Source organism: Vulpes vulpes, chromosome 15 (assembly GCF_048418805.1).
Source record: "Vulpes vulpes isolate BD-2025 chromosome 15, VulVul3, whole genome shotgun sequence".
NCBI classification, from domain to species: Eukaryota; Metazoa; Chordata; class Mammalia; order Carnivora; family Canidae; genus Vulpes; species Vulpes vulpes.
The window spans coordinates 39395846-39414608 of NC_132794.1; the positions used below are offsets into that span (position 1 = coordinate 39395846).

At 34.9% G+C, this 18763-nt stretch overlaps 1 protein-coding gene across 2 annotated transcripts in view; it reads left to right on the top strand.

The window, feature by feature from the left end:
* Positions 1-18763, top strand: part of ZNF654 (zinc finger protein 654) — an 89402-nt gene that overhangs the window by 35790 nt on the left and 34849 nt on the right. The gene's annotated exons all lie outside the window — the stretch shown is intronic.

The window sequence follows — 18763 nt, forward strand, 5'->3', positions numbered from 1 at the left end:
TTTATGATAAAATCAACAAAGTTGGTATAGAGGGAACATACATTAACATCATAAAGGCCGCATATTATCACAAGCCCACAGCTAACTCACACTCAGTGGTGAAAAGCTGAAAGTCTTCCCTCTAGGACAAGGATGCCCGCCCATTCTTACTACTTTCATTCACATAGTAGTGGAAGTCCTCTCCAGACCATTCATGAAAAAAACGTCATCCAAATCAGAAAAAAAGTAAAACTGTCTCTATGGAAGATGACATGATAATAATAATAAAAAAAAAGATGACGTGATATTATGCATAGGAAACTATAAAGAAAACTGTTAGAGCTAATAAAAAAAAAGTCAAAGTTGCAAGATCCAAAATTGTATAAAACGGTTGCATTGTTCTGTGCTAATAATGAACTGTGAGAGAAATGAAGAAAACAGTCCTATTTACAACTATATCAAAAAGAATAAATATCTAGAAATAAATTTCACCAAGGAGGTGAAAGGCCTGTACACTGAAAACTGTATGACATGAAAGAAATTGCAGAAGACACAAGTAAATGGAAAAATTCCATGTTCACAGGTTGGAAGAATTATTGTTATGAATATGTACATACCACCCAAAGAAATATACAGATTCAGTTTTATCTCTATCAAAAATTCAAGGGCAGGGATCCCTGGGTGGCGCAGCGGTTTGGCGCCTGCCTTTGGCCCAGGGCGCGATCCTGGAGACCCGGGATCGAATCCCACATCGGGCTCCCGGTGCATGGAGCCTGCTTCTCCCTCCGCCTGTGTCTCTGCCTCTCTCTCTCTCTCTCTCTGTGACTATCATAAATAAATAAAAAATTTAAAAAAAAAAAATTCAAGGGCATTTTTCACAGAAATAGAACAAACAATTCCTAAAATTCGAATGTAACCACCAAAGATCCCAAATAGCCAAGGCAATCTTGAGAAGGATGAACAAAACTAGAGGCATAATGTGACCTAAATTCAAACTATATTACAAAAAAAAACCCCTATATTACAGAGCTGTGGTGATCAAAACAGTATGATAGTGGCATAAAAACAGACATATAGATTAACATTAAAGAATAGAGAGCCCAGAAATAAATCCATGCATATAAGGTTATTTAATTTACATCAAAGGAGCCAAGAGAATATGTTGGGGAATGGACAGTCTTTAATAAATGGTGCTGGGAAGACTGGACAGCCACATGCAAAGGAATGGATCTAGACCATTGTCTTGCACCATGGACAAAAATCAACTCAGAATACATTGAAGACTTGAACTTAAGACCTGAAACCATAGAACTCCTAGAAGAAAACATAGGTGATACGGTATTTGACATTGTCTTGGCAGTTATATTTTTGGATTTGACACCAAAAGCAAAGGCAGCAAAAGCACAATGAACAAGAGGGCTTACATCAAACTAAAAAGCTTATGCACAGCAAAGGAAACCGTCAACAAAATGAAAATCAGTCTACTAGATGGGAGAAAATATTTCCAAATCATACATCTGATGAGGTGGTTAATATCCTACATATTAAAAAGAACTCCTATAGCTCAAAAGTAAAAAAAAAAAATCAAACAATCTAATTAAAAAATGGGCAGAGGATCTGAATAGACTTTTCCCAAAGAAGACATACAGTTGGCTAACAGGTACATGAAAAGGTGCACAGCATCACTAATCATCAGGAAATGCAAATCAGGGATCCCCGGGTAGTTCAGCGGTTTAGCACCTGCTTTTGGCCTAGGGCATGATCCTGGAGTACCGGGATTGATTCCCGCATCAGGCTCCTTGCGTGGAGCCTGCTTCTCCCTCTGCCTGTGTCTCTGCCCCTCTCTCTCTGTTTCTCATGAATAAATAAAAATCTTAAAAAAAGAAAAAAAGGAAATGCAAATCAAATCACACCGAGTTATCACTTCATACTTGTTAGAATGCTTACTATCAAAAATACAAGAAATAATAAGTGTTGCCAACAATGTGAGAAAACAGAACCTTGTGTCCTATTGGTGGGAATATAAATTGTTTCAGGCACTATAAGAAAAAGTGTGGAGCATTGTCAGGGAATTGAAAGTAAAAATAATATATGATCCAACAATTCTTCTGAGTATTTGTCTAAAGAAAACAAAACCATTAACTTGCAAATATATTATTCTTATATTTATTATAGTGTTATTTACAATAGCCAAGATATGGAAAGAACCTCAGTGCCCACTGATGTGAGTAAAAAAAAAACATGTGATATACATGTGGAACATATATATGTTTATATAAACATAGAATGTATATATATCTCCTATATATACCACAAAAAAGAAGGTATCTTATTATATGTAAAAGAAGGTATCTTATTATATGTGACAACATGGATGGACCTTGAAAGATTTTGCTATGTGAAAGAAGTTAGAGAAAGTGATCTCACTTACGTGTAATTTTTTAAAATTTTTATTTATTTATTCATGAGAGACACAGGCAGAGGGGGAAGCAGGCTCCACACAGGGAGCCCGACATGGGGCTCGCTCCCGATCCGGGGTCTCCAGGACCACGCCCTGGGCTGAAGGCGGCGCTAAACCACGGAGCCATCTGGGCTGCCACGCATGTGTAATTTAAAACAAAACAAAACAAAAAAATAACAATATAAATAAATAAATAAATAAATAAATAAATAAATAAATCAAAACAAAAGTCATAGATACAGAGAACAGGTTGGTGGTTGTCATAGATGGTATTGGAGGTTGGGCCAGATTCATGAAGATGGTCAAAGGGTACAAACTTCCAGTTATAAAATAAATAGATCATTGGAATATAAAGTACAGCATGGCAACTATAGTTAATAATACTATATTGTATATTTGGAAGTTGCTAAGAGTGTAGATCTTGAAAATTCTTAACACTACAACAACAAATTGTGCCAAGTGTGGTGATGAGTGTTAACTAGACTCCTTATGGTGGGCATTTTGCAGTATATGCAAATATCAAATCATGTTGTATACCTGAAACTAATACATGTTATATGTCAATTATATTCAGAAAAAAAATAATTCCCCAAGGATTAAGGCACCAAGACAAATGTATATTTTTAAAATAGTTAATAATAATAAATGTGACTTACTTGAGGCTATTAATTACAGTTTTCTCAAGCCACATGTTTTAAAATTTTATTTTATTTAAATTCAATTAATTAACAATATAATGCATTATTAGTTTCAGAGGTAGAATTCAGTGATTCATCAGTTGTGCATAACACCCAGTGCTCATTACATCACATGCCCTCTTAATGTCCATCACTCAGTTACTCCATCCTCCCACTCCTCTCCCCTCCAGCAACCCTCAGTTTATTTCCTATAGTTAAGAGTCTCTTATGGTTTGTCTCCCTATCTGATTTCATCTTATTTTATTTTACCCTCCCCTCTTCTATGACCCTGTTTTTATTTCTTAAATTCCACAGATGAGTGAAATTATGTGATAGTTAGCTTTCTCTGATTGACTCTTTTCATTTAGCATAATACCTTCTAGTTCTATCCATATCATCACAAATGGTAAGGTTTCTTTCTTTTTTTTTGACACCTAAGTAATATTCCATTGTATATATACACCTCATCTTCTTTATGAATTCATCTGTCGATGGACATCTGGGCTTTTTCTATAGTTTGGCTATTGTGGACATTGCTGCTATAAATATTGGGGTGCAAGTGCCCCTTTGATCACTATGTTTGTATCTTTTGGGTAAATACCTAGCAGTGCAATTGGTAAGTTGTAGGGTAGTTCTATTTTTAACTTTTTGAGGAACCTCAGTACTGTTTTCTAGAGTGTGTACCAGCTTGCATTCCCACCAGTGGTGTAACAGGGTTCCTCTTTATTCCCATTCTTGCCAACATTTGTTGTTTCCTGACGTGTTAATTTTCTGACTGGTGTGAGTTGGTATCTTATTGTGATTTTGATTTGTATTTCCTTGGTGCTTTTTTTCAAGTGTCTGTTGGCCATGTGTATGTCTTCTTTGGAGTAATGTCTGGTCATGTCTTCTGCCCATTTCTTGACTGAATTATTTGTTCTTTGGATGTTGAATTTGATAAGTTCTTTATAGATTTTGGATACTAGCCCTTTATCTGATAAGACATTTGCAAATGTCTTTTCCCATTCTATAGGCTGTCTTTTGGTTTTGTTGACTGATTGTTTTGCTGTATAAAGGCTTTTTATCTTGAGAGAAATCCCAGTAGTTCATTTTTGCTTTTGTTTCCCTTGCCTTTGGAGACATGTCTAGCAAGAAGTTGCTGCAGCTGAAGTCAAAGAGGTTGCTGCCTGTGTTCTCCACTAGAATGATGATGGATTCCTGTCTTATATTTAGATCTTTCATCCATTTTGAGTTTATCTTTGTGTATAGTGTAAGAAAACGGTCCAGTTTCATTCTTCTGCATGTGGCTGTCCAATTTTCCCAGCACCATTTGTTGAAGAAACTTTTTTTTTCCATTGGATATTTCATTCCTGCTTTTTTGAAGAGTAGTTGACCGTAGAGTTAAGAGTCTATTTCTCACGATATGTATAAATTTTTTTAAGACTTCTTTATTTGAAAGAGTGCAAGAGAGAAATAGAACATAGGGGGAGGGGCAGAAGGGGAGAGAAAGAAGCAGTCTCATCACTGAGCAGTGAGCCCAATGTGGGACTCTGTCCTGGGACCCTAAGATCATGACCTGAACCGAAATCAGGAGTCAGATGTTTAACTGACTGAGCCACCCAGGTGCCACTTAAACCACAATATTTTGAATACGTTTTCCATTTTAATTTTATGACTAGAGGGATAGAAAATAATTTCTTGTTTGTCGTATATTTGTTTCCTTTTTTATTTTCTTTTTGATTAAGATATATAGGTAATTTCATTTTTTTAAGAAAGATTTTATTTATTTATTCATGAGAGACATAGAGAGAGAGAGGCAGAGACACAGGCAGAGGGAGAAACGGGCTCCATGCAGGGAGCCTGACGTGGGACTCAATCCCTGGTCTCCAGGATCAGGTCCTGGGCTGAAGGTGGCCCTAAACCACTGAGCCACCGGGGCTGCCCTATATAGGTAATTTCAATCAAGATCTAGTTAGGGAAATGTAAATCACATGAGATAATTCAGTAAAAGGAATTTAATTCCTAGGAACCACTTAAAATATTATTAGAAGATCTGAGGGATAGATGAGGAGAGGATGGTGAACCCAGACTTAGCAATTCTGATAAGCTACTGTTAGCCATAGAAATGGAAGGACAAGGTAAAGACATTAGAGATAGTTGATGAGGGGGAGAACCATTGACCTGTATGAGAGGGGATCTTAGAAGAGCTGTAATTACTGCTAAAAATGGCTCAGAAGAAGGGCAGAGGGAAAAGGCTTGTCACTGCTTGCTTTCTCCAGTCTTTCATTTTCCACCATTGCCAAAACTAACCGGAAGCCAATTAATTAGCTTCTATAAAAGTGATAGATTTGCTTTTAAAAAATATTTACTGATTATTGAATTCTAGGTTGATAGGATAGTTTTTTCCCCTTAGTATTTAAAGATGTCCATCCATTGTTTTCTTATTCGCCCCTCCACCCATGAAAAGTCCACTTTCATTCTTAGTTTTGTGGCTCTTGTATATAATGTGCCCTTTTGGGAAGCTACTTTTAAGAATTTCCTTCATCACCTTTTTCTTTCTTTTTTAAGTTTTGGGTAGGTAATACATGCTTATGGTTCAAAATTCAAAAAGTATAGTGGGTATACAATAAGATATCCTGCAATTTGTGTTTACATTTCTACAGGAAATCAATGTAATTGTTATTTTTTGGTTGCCTTCCAGAGATGTTTTATACATATACAAGAAAAAAAATTCATTTTCTTTCCCCCTATTTTGCAAAATTTCATGTGTAGTACATACCCTTTTGTACTTCCTTTTGTTACCTGATTATCTTTCCCCATCAACACAGAAAGAGTTTCAGCAGTCATTAAAATGGATGCAGAGCATTTTACTCTATGGATACATGGAAATTAATTTAATTAACTCGTTCCCCATTAAAGGGTATTTGCTTTTTGTTCCAATCTATTACTGTTTTATCAATAACACTTTAATGAATGACCATGTATGAGTGGCCCTTGGAATATGGACAAGGATATTTATCTATTGCAGATGTATCATAGAATTGCTAGATCACTGAATTTGACACTTGTCATTTTGATAGATAATATCAAATTTCTTCCATGGAGGTTGAGCCAATTTATAATACTGCCAGCAGTCTAAGAGTACTTGTTTCCCTACACATTTGTCAATACTTGTATTTAAAATTTTTTTAATTATCACAGTCGTCAAACCTATTCAAAAGTAGAAGGAATATTAAAATGAACTGCCCTACCTGTCATCAGCACAACAGTTATCAACATATCATCAATCTTGTTTTCTCTGTACATCCCCATTCTTCACTCATTTCTAGTTATCTTTTTTCTCATTTACAGATTTACTGAGGTATAAATTTCATATTACTAAATTCTTCTTCTTAGGTGTATAATTTGATAATTTTTAGTAAATTTATAGAGATGTGTAGCTGTTATCCCAATCCAGTTTTACATTTTCATCACACCAAAAAGCTCCTCATGCTCATTTGCAGTCAATCCCCAGTCCCTCCTCAGCCCAAGGCAGCTACTGATCTATCTCAATAGAGTTGTTATTTCCAAACATTTCATATAAACAATATGACACAATATATAGGCTTTTATATGTGATTTTTTCCCCTTAGGATAATTTTTTGAGGTTCATACTTGCTCATTCCTTTTTGTGATGACTATTATTCCATTGTATGGATATAGTACATTTTGTTTATGCATTCATCAATTGATGGATATTTGGATTGTTTCCACAGTTTTTGGCTTTTGAACATTTGTGTACAAGTCTTATGTGGACAGATGTTTTTATTTCTCTTGAGTAGCTAGGAATGGAATTGCTAGATGTTATAAGTTATGTTTAACATTTGTTTAAATTAGAACTTCCAAACCAGGTCCAAAGTGACTATACCTTTTGTAATTCTAACCAGCCGTCTAAGGAGGTTTTGGTTTTTACACATCTTTACTAACACTTTTTTTGGTCTTTTTTATAATATAATTTTTATAATAGCCATTCTGGTAGTTGTGTGGTGGTATCTCACTTTGGCTTTAATTTGCATTTCCTCAGTGCTGTTGATGGCAACCATCTTTTTGTGTACTTATTTGCTATTGCAGATCTTCTTTGGGAAAATGTCTATTTAAATCTTCTGATCATTTTTCAGTTGGATTACTTACCTTATTGAGTTGTAAGATTTTTTATATATTCTGTTTATATATTCAGGATCAGATAAGCAGTTAATAAATACTTCCACTCTGGCCTGTCTTCATTTTCTTATTGGTATCTTCTGAAGTTTATTCCTGGTTTTAAGAAATTTGATTGTAATATGCATTGTGTAGTTTCGCTTCATCTTTCTTGATCCTAAGCTTCTTGGATCTTTGGATTTATAATTTTTTTAAAAAGATTTTATTTATTTATTTGATAGAGATATAAGCAGAGGGAGCAGCAGGCAGAGGGAGAAACAGAGTCCCCACTATGCAGGGAGCCTGATACAGGGCTTGATCTCAGGATCCCAGGATCATGACTGAGCTGAAGGCAGATGCTTAACCAACTGAGCCATCCAGTACCCCTGGATTTATAATTTTAACCAAATTTGGGATATTTCTTTATAAAAATTAAAAGATTTTTATTCTTAAGTAATCTTTATACCAACTGTGGGGCTTGAATCACAACCCTGAGATCAAGAATTGTACTCTATACCCATTGAGCCAGCCAAGCACCCTCAAAAATAATTTTGGAAGTGTCATTATGTTTTCTAAAGGGATGATACTTGAAGAGAATAGACAGTTGACCCACAGTTTACTCATGGTTCTGTTCATTTTTATCAGTTCCTTTTCCTTTGGTGTATTTTATTTTAATAATACCCTGTCTTGTTTTCACTGATGTTATCCTCTGCAGTGTCTGGTTTGATATTAATCCATGCAATATATTTTTCATCTCAAATATTCTGTTTTTTTATCTATAAAAGTTTTATTTGAGTCTTTTATATATTTATAACATGGTTATTCTTTACTTTAGGAGTTGGCAAACTATGGCCCATGAGTCAAATGCTGCCCATGCCCCCTTTCCCTTTTTAATATGGCTTCCAAGCTAAGAATAGTCTTTGTATTTTTTTTTTTTAAGATTTTTTTTTTTTTTTTTATTAGAGACACACAGAGAGAGACAGGCAGAGGGAGAAGCAGGCTCCATGCAGGGAGCCCGATGTGGGACTTGATCCTGGGTCTCCAGGATCACGCCCTGGGCTGAAGGTGGCACTAAACTGCTAAGCCACTGGGGCTGCCCAGTCTTTGTATTTTTAATGATTTATTTATTTTATTTTAGAGAGAGAGAGAGAGTGCACATGGAGGGAGGAGCAGAGGGAGAGAGAGAGAATCTCAAGTAGACTCCCTGCTGACCATGAAGCCCAACTTAGGGCTCGATCTCATGACCCTGAGATCACAACCTGAGCCAAAATCAAGAGTCAGACCTTCAACCAACTGCACCACCCAGGTGCCCCAGTCTTTGCAGTTTTAAACAGTGATGTTAAAAATGTGACAGAGATCTTGTATGGCCTCCCAAGCCTAAAATATTATCTGGCAAGCCAACTTCCACCCTAACCACAATATAACAGTAGAAGAGGGCTCCATCAGTTAAGTGTCTCGGTTAAGTGTCGGTTAAGTGTCTGCAAGTGTCTGCTTTTGGCTCAGGTCATGACCCCAGGGTCCTGAGATTGAGCCCTGACTAGAGGGCTGCCTGCTTAGTAGGGAGCCTGCTTCTCCCTGTCTCTCTGCTGTTCCCCGCTGCTTGTACTCCCCCCCACCCCCGCCTTTCTCTCTGTCAAATAAACAAAATCTTAAAAAAAAAAAAAAAACAGTAGAAGAATTTGAAGCTGGTGATACAGTAGAGGTCGTGATAGCAACAACATAACACAAACCCACTTAATTCATGACTAGATTTACTTAAATTTCCATAATGAAGGGTAATGGAAGAAAAGGGATCTATCCCCAGGCATAAATACTATTAACATCAGTCTGTTCTGTTGTATATCATGAAGTCCAGCTTTTATCTAAAAATTATAGACACATAAAAAAAGAGCAAGAAAGAAAAATCACTATCAAGAGAAAATCAATTAGAAGAACTAAATTCAGATATAAATGCTTTAAATTCAGATATAAATGCTTTAGGGAAAAGGTTGATAACATGGTTTAAACATATTGAGGATTTTAGCAGAGAGTTGGGACACTTTAAGAAAGATTCAAGTGGAAATGCTAGAAATAAACACAGTTTATTTGATGGGCATATCTTAGAGTTGACACAGTTAAGAATGAATAAACTTAAATATAAGTCCATAAAGATTACCCAGACTAAAAGTAAAAGAGAAAAAAGAAGAAAAACTAATAACACTTAAGCTTTGGGAAAATATGAAACTGTGCAATATATGCCTACTAGAATCTAGAAGGTGATGAAAAATGAAGCTGAGGAAATATCGATAGGACTCTGGGTGGCTTGGCAGTTGATGGTCTGCCATTGGCTCAGGTCATGATCTCGGGGTCCTGGGATCAACTCCTACATCAGGCTCACTGCAGGGAGTCTGCTTCTCCTTTTGCCTTTGTCTCTGTGTCTCTCATGAATAAATAAAATCTTAAAAGAAAAAAGAAATATTGATAAAGGGATAGCTGTGAATTTTCCAACTATAATGAAAGACATCCAACCATAGATCCAGGAACCTCAGAGAACGAGCAGGATAATTTCAAACATATACACACTACAGTACCACCTAGATCACCTAGAAGCATCACATTCAAACTCTGATAATCAGAAGAAATCTTGAAGGCCACAGAGTAAAAAAAGCTAATTTAGAAGACTAAAGAAATACAGCGGACATCTCAGAAACTATGTCACAATGAAGTGACATCTTTAAAGTACTGAAAGAAAAAAAAACTCTCCAATGAAAAAGGATAATTAAAGATGTTTTTAGGGGAGCAGAAGCTGAAATTCTTCATCCCCAGAAGACCTGAACTCTAAAAGATATAGTACAAATATGATGTCAGATAGAAAATCTACCCAAAGAAATGAAGAGAGCCTGTAATGATAAAAACTGAAGATAAAATATAAAATTGAATTTTTATTTTTAATCACTGTAAAACTGTCTAAAGCAGAAGTTGGCAAATACTGTTTTAAAGGGCCAGGTGTTTTTAGACCTGTAGACTATAGGGTGTTGTAACTACTCAACTCTGCTCTTGTAGCACTAAGGTATCCATAGACATAAATGAATCCACATGGCTGTGTCTCAAAAAAACTTTTACAAAAACTAGTAGCCAGCCTATGGATCATATTTTCTAAATGCCTCAGCATTTAGAAGCAAGAATTATAATGAAGCATTGTTTATAGCATATTTAAAATGAAAATAAATGACAAGAATAGCACAAAGATTATTATACTTAAAGTATAATATTTGAAGGCATGCTGGGATTTGTTAAAGATATATTGTAAATTTTAGGGTAACCACTAAAAACATTGAATACAAATCTGGATATATTAAGGCTAAGTGGAGATAAAATGGAATTATCGATCAATTTGAATAAATTTGGAAGTTACTCAGTCCAAAAATAGGTGGAAGAAGAGGTCAAGTGCAATAGTGAACCATGACAGAAGAAATAGAAAATAACGGTTAAGAGAAGAGGTTTTAATCCAAGCACATCAAAAATGATTTTCCATGTAAATGGTCTAAAAAACCTGTAAAAAAAGACAAAATTCGGTTGGTTGGATAGAAAAAAACAAGATCCACTAACAGGTATATAACCGTACCCATGTCCTTTTTTATGTAAACAGACACACTTTACCCTTTTTTTAAAAAAAATTAATATTATATCCTTGGAGATACAGATTTAGTTCAAATCCCTGTTTATACCTCATAGTATTCTATTGTGCAGATATACCAGTTTATTCAGTCATATCTTCTAATAATATGTATTTGAATTGTTTCCATTATTTTCCTACTTAAGTGGTACTCTGATTAATATTCATTTGCATGCATTTTTAAATTTTTGCCAGTAGGTTTTTGGGGTGGGTTCCTAGAATCTGTGTCAAAGAATGGATACATAATTTTGTTGAGTAGTCCAAAGTTTCCCTCTGTAACAGCTCTTAACATTTTGCATTCACATCCACAAAATTAGGCCTTGTTTACATTCAGCCTCACCAATTTTGTGTTATCAGACTTTTTATTATTTATTTTTTTATATTTTGCTAATCGAACAAGAGAAATGGCATTTTAGTGTATTTTTAAAAACAATTTATTTATTTATTTTAGAGAAAGAGCACAAGTGGGAGGGACGGGGGAGGGGGAGAGAGAGAGAGAGAGAGAGAATCTCAAGCAAACTGTTGAGCGCAGAGCCATTTGCAGGGCTCAATCTCATGATCCTGAGATGAAGACTTAAGCGAAAATCAAGAGTTGGATGCTCAACCAACTGCACCACCTAGGCGCTCTTCAGTGTAGTTTTAATTTGCATTTTTTGACGTCTGGGTGGCTCAGCAGTTGAGCATCTGCCTTTGGCTCGGGGTGTGATCCAGATTCCCAGGATCGAGTCCCACATCAGGCTCCCTGCAGGGAGCCTGCTTCTCCCTCTGCCCATGCCTCTGCCTTTCTCTGTCTGTGTCTCTCATGAATAAATAAATACAATCATTAAAAATTACAATAATTTGTGTTTTTCTTATTGTGAGTGAAGTTGAACATTGTTTTGCATATCTCTACAAATCATTTTTTCACTTATCTTTTGATTTTGCTTATGTTATTTGTATTTTTAGACATTTTAAAATGTAATTAAAATTTGTCAGTATTCCTCTATTGCTCCTGAATCTTGAATCATAGTTAAGAATGATTTAAAGAAAAATGACTTCTTTATAACCAAGTTATATAGGATTTTTATCTGATATTTATAATGTTTAATTTTTTATATTTAAGTTTTTGATCCATTTTGAATTTTTTCTTTTGGAAGCTGGAGTGAACCAATTTTATCTTAGAACATTTGAGTATCTAATAAGGAAGAAGTCAACTTTTTCCTTACTGACTTGAGATGCTGCTTTTGTCATATATGTACTTTTCACATTCAGTTGGTCTGTTTTTGGATTTTTCATTTCATTAGGCTATTTGTTCATCTGCCAGTACAATGCTGGTTCTGTTATGGAGGCTTTACAAAATGTTTTAATATCGGCTAGCTCCTTTCCATTGCTCTTGCTGTTTCATGGTTTTTCTAGGTATTCAACCTTCTAGATAATCAACTTGCCTACCTACACAAAACCTTGGGAACTGGGACGCCTGGGTGACTCAGCGGTTGAGTGTCTGCCTTTGACTCAGAGTGTGATCCTGGAGTCCCAGGATGGAGTCCCACATCGGGCTTCCTGTATGGAGCCTGCTTCTCCCTCTGCCTATGTCTCTGCCTATCTCTTCCTGTGTCTGTCATGAATAAATAAATAAAATCTTAAAAAACAAACAAAAACTTGCAAGAACTTTTATTGTATGTAAATTTTTAAATTACTTAAGGAGAATTTGGTGCTTAACTTACTCAAGTACATACTATATATGTTCTTTACCTTCCTCCAGTCCAAGGACACTGGAACAATAATGCTAAAATCTCTCCTTGCAACTTAAATGCTATTATGTCATGTATTTTTGCTGTATTTTAAAGCCACGATGAAATTATTTATTCATAGTGTCAAAATTTGTAGCCTAGGGACACCTGGGTGGCTCAATGGTTGAACATCTGCCTTTGGCTCAGGGCATGATCCTGTGGTTCCAGGATCGAGTCCCACAGCAGGCTCCCTCTGCCTGTGTCTCTGCCTCTCTGTATGTGTCTCTCATGAATAAATAAATAAAATCTTAAAAAAAAATTTGTAGCCTATATATCCACTAATTTTTATCTGAGGTCCTTGCTAATTTAATTTCCTATCTATTTGAAAACAGTTTCTGTTTTTCTGTGGTTGTTTATAGATTGTTTTTGTATTTGATGTTTTATAGTTTACTGTGATTAGCTAAATGTAGACATATTTTTATCAATCCTTAGGGGATTTCCTGGGCTTCTTAGATCTGAGGGTTGGTATGTTTCATCAATTATGAAAAAGTCTTAACTTATTTTTACCTCATCTCTTTCTCTTTGTCTCTATTTTTTGTGCAACTATAATTAGATATCATAGACATATACATTCCATTCCATGTGTCTCCAGTTCCTGCTTGTGTTTTCCATTTCTTTGTCTCTCTACATTGTATTATTCAATATTAGTAAGTGGATTTCTTGCTTTTGGATAGGTTAAGCATCATAATTCAGAGGAATTTTCCTATGGTAGATAAATACACAAATCCACATTCTTGTATTTCAGGATGAAAATTACTTCTATGCTTCAGAGACCTAAAAAAGAATAGAAATTCTTGTTATAACTACCAAACAATCTACTATGTGTGTCTTATTTTAAGGAAGTCTGGTACCTCATTTCCATTTCCATGAGAAAAAAGTCTGACTTGCCAACCTCCTGACGGAATATACTGTGTTTCATAAATGGGGACTGTGGCTATACTCTAGTTATTTAAACTTGTGTAACACATAGTAGTGTACTGATTGAAGAAAGTAAAGTATGATTATACATGGTATAATTTTTTTAAATTCAAAAGCATGCTATTTATCATGTATTTGTCCTAAGTAATGTTTTTATATAAATCATTTTGTTTAAGTAATTCTATTTTGAATAATTATTTCAGTTTATGTAAATGAACTTCAAGTCATAACTTGGACTAAGGTTAATTATAAATTGATTTGAATATAAACTGGTGATATTAAATATACATTATTATACAGACATTAAACATATTCAAAATTAAAAACTGATATAAACAGACACTAACAAATTTTTAGAAACCTTTTGATGAATTTAGTCAGATATCTTAAAAATCTTCATACTTTTAAGTGAGGAAAAATTGGTGTATTATGTTTCAACAAAATTGACTTTGTCATAGCAGAGAACAAATCTATGAAGATCTTGTGTTTCCTGTTAGATTATTGAAGGAGGAACTTTGATGGCAAAGTTAATAAAAATTAATAAAAATTTTATTAAATTAATAAAGTTTAATAAAAATTAACAGTATTATATTATTACAAGCATCGATAACTCTACCAGTGATTGTTCTAAATGCTTTACAAAAGATAGTTGCTGTTATTGTTTCTATTTTATAAATAAACTGAGACATAGAAATAGTAAACGACTTGCCCAAGGTTACATATCAAGAAAGTGCTGGAGCTCAGATTGAAACTCAAATACTGTGCCCCTGACCAAGGCTGAGTAAAGGGCCAGATAGTAAATATTTCAGGTTTAGCTCATAAGGTCTCTGTTGCCACTACTCAGTTCTGTCACTGTAGTGTGTGTAGGCAGCCATAGCCAAGATGTAAATGGGTGGGTATGGTTTTCTTATAATACCTTATTTATTGACAAGATATTTGAATTTCATGTAATATTATTCCAGGTTGTCCTCTTGAATTTCATGTAATATTATTCCAGGTTGTCTTCTTTCTTTCTTTCTTTTTCTTTCTTTCTTTCTTTCTTTCTTTCTTTCTTTCTTTCTTTCTTTTTCTTTCTTTCTTTCTTTCTCTTTCTTCTTTCTTTTTTCTTCTTTCTTTCTTTCTCTTTCTTTCTTTCTTCTTCTCTTTCTTTGTTTCTTTCTTTCTTCTTCTCTTTCTCTCTTTCTTTCACACAATGTAAATATAGCTAACTATCATGCATTACTCAAGAGGCTGTCATTGGGCCAGATTTAGCCTGTGGATGGTAGTCTGCCATCCCTGGTTTAGACTGCTACATATATTTTGGGGTTCTACTTTGTTCTATTCTGGACTCACCCTCCACCATATAGTGTTTATTTCCATGAGGGCTAGATAACTTGATTTCCAAACGTTTAGTTGATCCTTTATACTAGTCAATAGGAAATACAACAGATTTGAAACCTGAAGTTTCTACTTCTGTATATAATCTAGATTTTTCCCCTAATGATTTCAGTACTACATAAATACTTGTTTAATTCTCTGAAGCCCTAAGGCAGAGCTAGCTAGATTATGTTGTTTTGTCTTTATTTACTCTTACTTTGCATGTACTTTCTGTCATTTTAATAACATTATAGTGGAGTTGGGCCTTGTTACTGAGGTAGCTGATATTGGGTCATGCACAGATCTTTTATAATGTTGGCTCCCCTTTCATGTCGCCACAATTCAGACATATAATTCTGCATATTTTATTGGATTTGGTACAAGGTCACGCTCATCTGCATACTTAGATCTAAATATAACTACATAGCACATTCCATTTCTACTAAAAGCCTTCTTTCAATGCAATTAATTGCCCTACCAGTCAATACTATCCATTCATTTCTTTATTTTTTTTTTTATTTTTTTATTTATTTATTTATTTATGATAGTCACAGAGAGAGAGAGAGAGAGAGACAGAGACACAGGCAGAGGGAGAAGCAGGCTCCATGCACCGGAAGCCCGACGTGGGATTCGATCCCGGATCTCCAGGATCGCGCCCTGGGCCAAAGGCAGGCGCCAAACCGCTGCGCCACCCAGGGATCCCCAATACTATCCATTCAATACAATGATGCAATCCCTCATCCCTTCTACTTAGTGCAAATTTCAACATGTTATACTAGAGATATATATATAAAGTATAATAATATGATAGGACAGAATCAGCTATATATTTGGAGAGAAGGGAGGGCATTTTAAACCAGATTCCTAGGTGAAATTGTATAAATAGGTCTTAAGGGAGCAGTAGATCCTGTACCTTAAGAGTACAGGCATTAAGGGAATGGGGAAAAGTTTGCTGTAATTGGAGAACATGAAATATGTGATAAAAGCTCTGTGTATAAGTATAGTTTTGATTCAGACATAAAAGTTCTTATATCATGATAAGGAATTTGTATTTCCTGCTTTAGATTAACAATCTCAAATACCTACATAGAATGGGAAGAGAATGATAGTAAAAAATAAGGTAAGCAGCTAGTAGAGGTAGATGGAGACTGGCACATTGGAAAGGAGGTTGATACTCTCGTCTACAGGCAGTAGTTGCTCAGCTTATTATGTCATAGATGCAATCTCTGTATTACAGGGGTTCTTGTTTTTTAGGAGTGTACAGAAATCTAGATTTAATCTGAAGTAGCACAGTTTTTAAATATTAACAACTGAATAAAGCTGAAGATCTTTGCTTTAAATGGTACAATCCAGACAGCAGTTTGCAATGTCTGTTAAATAGTCAAATCATTCTGTATCTTAGAACAATAAAATGGCAGCTATATTGAGCATGGACTTTAAGTGTGGAATAGCAAGACTGGAGATAGGAAGGGTCTATTAGAAGCTTAAAAATGAAGTAAATGTGAATAAATGGTTTGTTAATAAGGATAGAGAAGATTGCAGAGGTACACTGATGGGTTTTTTTTCATATTCACTGATAGTAAAATAAATAATTGCAAAAAGGTTAATAATGCAAAACAATTCTTTATATTCCTGCCACCCAAATTCTGTTTTACTTATGTGGTGTCAGCTGCTTTTACCAGTTTGTCGCGTATCCCTCTAGATAGTTGGTATTCATGTGCCTTCTACCCCTCCCTTCCTTCCCACAAATGATAGTGTAATTAATGTATTTCTGCATCTTTTCTTAACAGTATATCTTGGAATTTCCCCTTATCTATTTACATATGTATATACTATACACACACACACACACACACACACATATATGTATATGTATTCTCATTAACCTTCATTGTTTGGGTGTATTGTAATTCATTTTCCCAGTCCCCTGTGGTAGACATTTAGTATGTTTCTATTCTTTTGCTATTGTAAATCATTTATGGATGGATATCCCTATTTGAGCTAATGTGTGTGTATCTGGCTGCTTTAGTTCTATAAGTGGAATTGCTAAGTCAAATGATTGTGGGCGCATCATACATTTTCTGATAACAATTAACTGTGTTCCCCTTTGAAAGTACTTCTTACCATCCCTCCAACAAGATATCAGAGCCTATTTCTATACATCAGAGTCGTCCTAGAATAAATCAACATTTTCATTTTGTAAATATGATAGAAAAGGTATTTCATCTTTATAAAATTTTACTTATTTGAGTAAAGTAGAACATCTTTTCATATTTGAGAAAAAAATTCACTTGTATTTCTTTTCTGTGAAGTAGTCCTCTCCCAGTGTTTTGCCAGGTTGTTAACTCTAAAAATTACTTGTCAGAGGCATCTGGATGGCTCAGTGGGTTGTGTCTGACTTGTGTTCTCAGCTCAGGTCTTGATCTCAGGGTCTTAAGTTCAAACCTGGCATTGGACTTCACACCCAGTGTGGTTCCTACTTAAAAAAAACAACAAAAAGTAAAAAATAAAAAAAAGTAAAAATCAGCTGTTAAAGCTTTTTCATGAAGGAAATCAACAAAGATTTTTCTCAGTTGTATCATTTGCTTTGACTACATTTATGCTTTTTGGTCTGTTGACATTTAAAATTTTTAAGTAGTGACATTTTTATAAAATGTTTATGGGGCATGGTTATTATATTTAAAAGAGTCTTTGTAATTATTGTGTAACACTTGGGACTTTTTTTAAAGATTTATTTATTTATTCATGAGACACAGACAGAGAGAGAGAGAGGCAGAGACACCGGCAGAGGGAGAAGCAGGCTCCTCGCAGGGAGCCCAAAATGGGATGTGGAACTCAATCCTGGATCCCAGGATCATGACCTGAGCTGAAGGCAGGTGCCCAACCATGGAGCCAAGGTGTCCCACACTTGGGACTTTTATATAATTTTTTAAAGCTCTATAGTCCCATAGCTATGTTTGCATGCTAAAAACTGCATTCTTAGAGAGATTAATATGGATTAAAGGCAAAAGGTGATTAAAAATACAACTTTAGGTATTCCTAGTTGAGTGCCTTGTCAGTAAATTAAAAGCTAAAGATTTTGAGGTATTTGTCATTTTGCCCTACTTTTGGATTACTAAGTAATATTAAATAATTTTCATAGTTTTTCATGCTCATGATTAGAAAATAAGTCATTTTTTCCTGTACGCATTATGAAGTATTAAAGACACATAAAGTATTTAGTAGCAACATTTTCCAAAAACAATTATTTAAGAAGGAAGAACCACAGATTTTGGGCAGTCTGTCATGAGTGGGATAATCAAGGTAAGCCTAGAGTTTGAGAATTCATGTGTCACTTATAAGATACCTAATTGGTGATATTGCTATAATATAAATGTTGGCTGAGTTTCACAGTGACTCTAATTTTCTTATACTTTTGTGTTAATTTTATCCATTAAAATGGACCCATTTTAAATCATCTTGACATATGTAGCAACATTTTTGCCACCTGGTATATCACTATATTTTTTTTTTGTATTGTGTGTGAACAGTGGTAGGCATGAGTAATATAACTGTTCATTCTATAGTTCTAGAACTTCAGTATATTTCTTTCTTTGAAGACATTTCTATTAAAACTTTACTGAAAACCTGCCATAAATCTTTTTTTCTATTTTTAAAGATTTTATTTATTTATTCATGAGAGACAGAGATAGAGGGGCAGAGACATAGATAGAGGGAGAAGCAGGCTTCTCACAGGGAGCCCATATGGGACTCAATCCCTGGACCAAGATCATGCCCTGACCCGAAGGCGGCA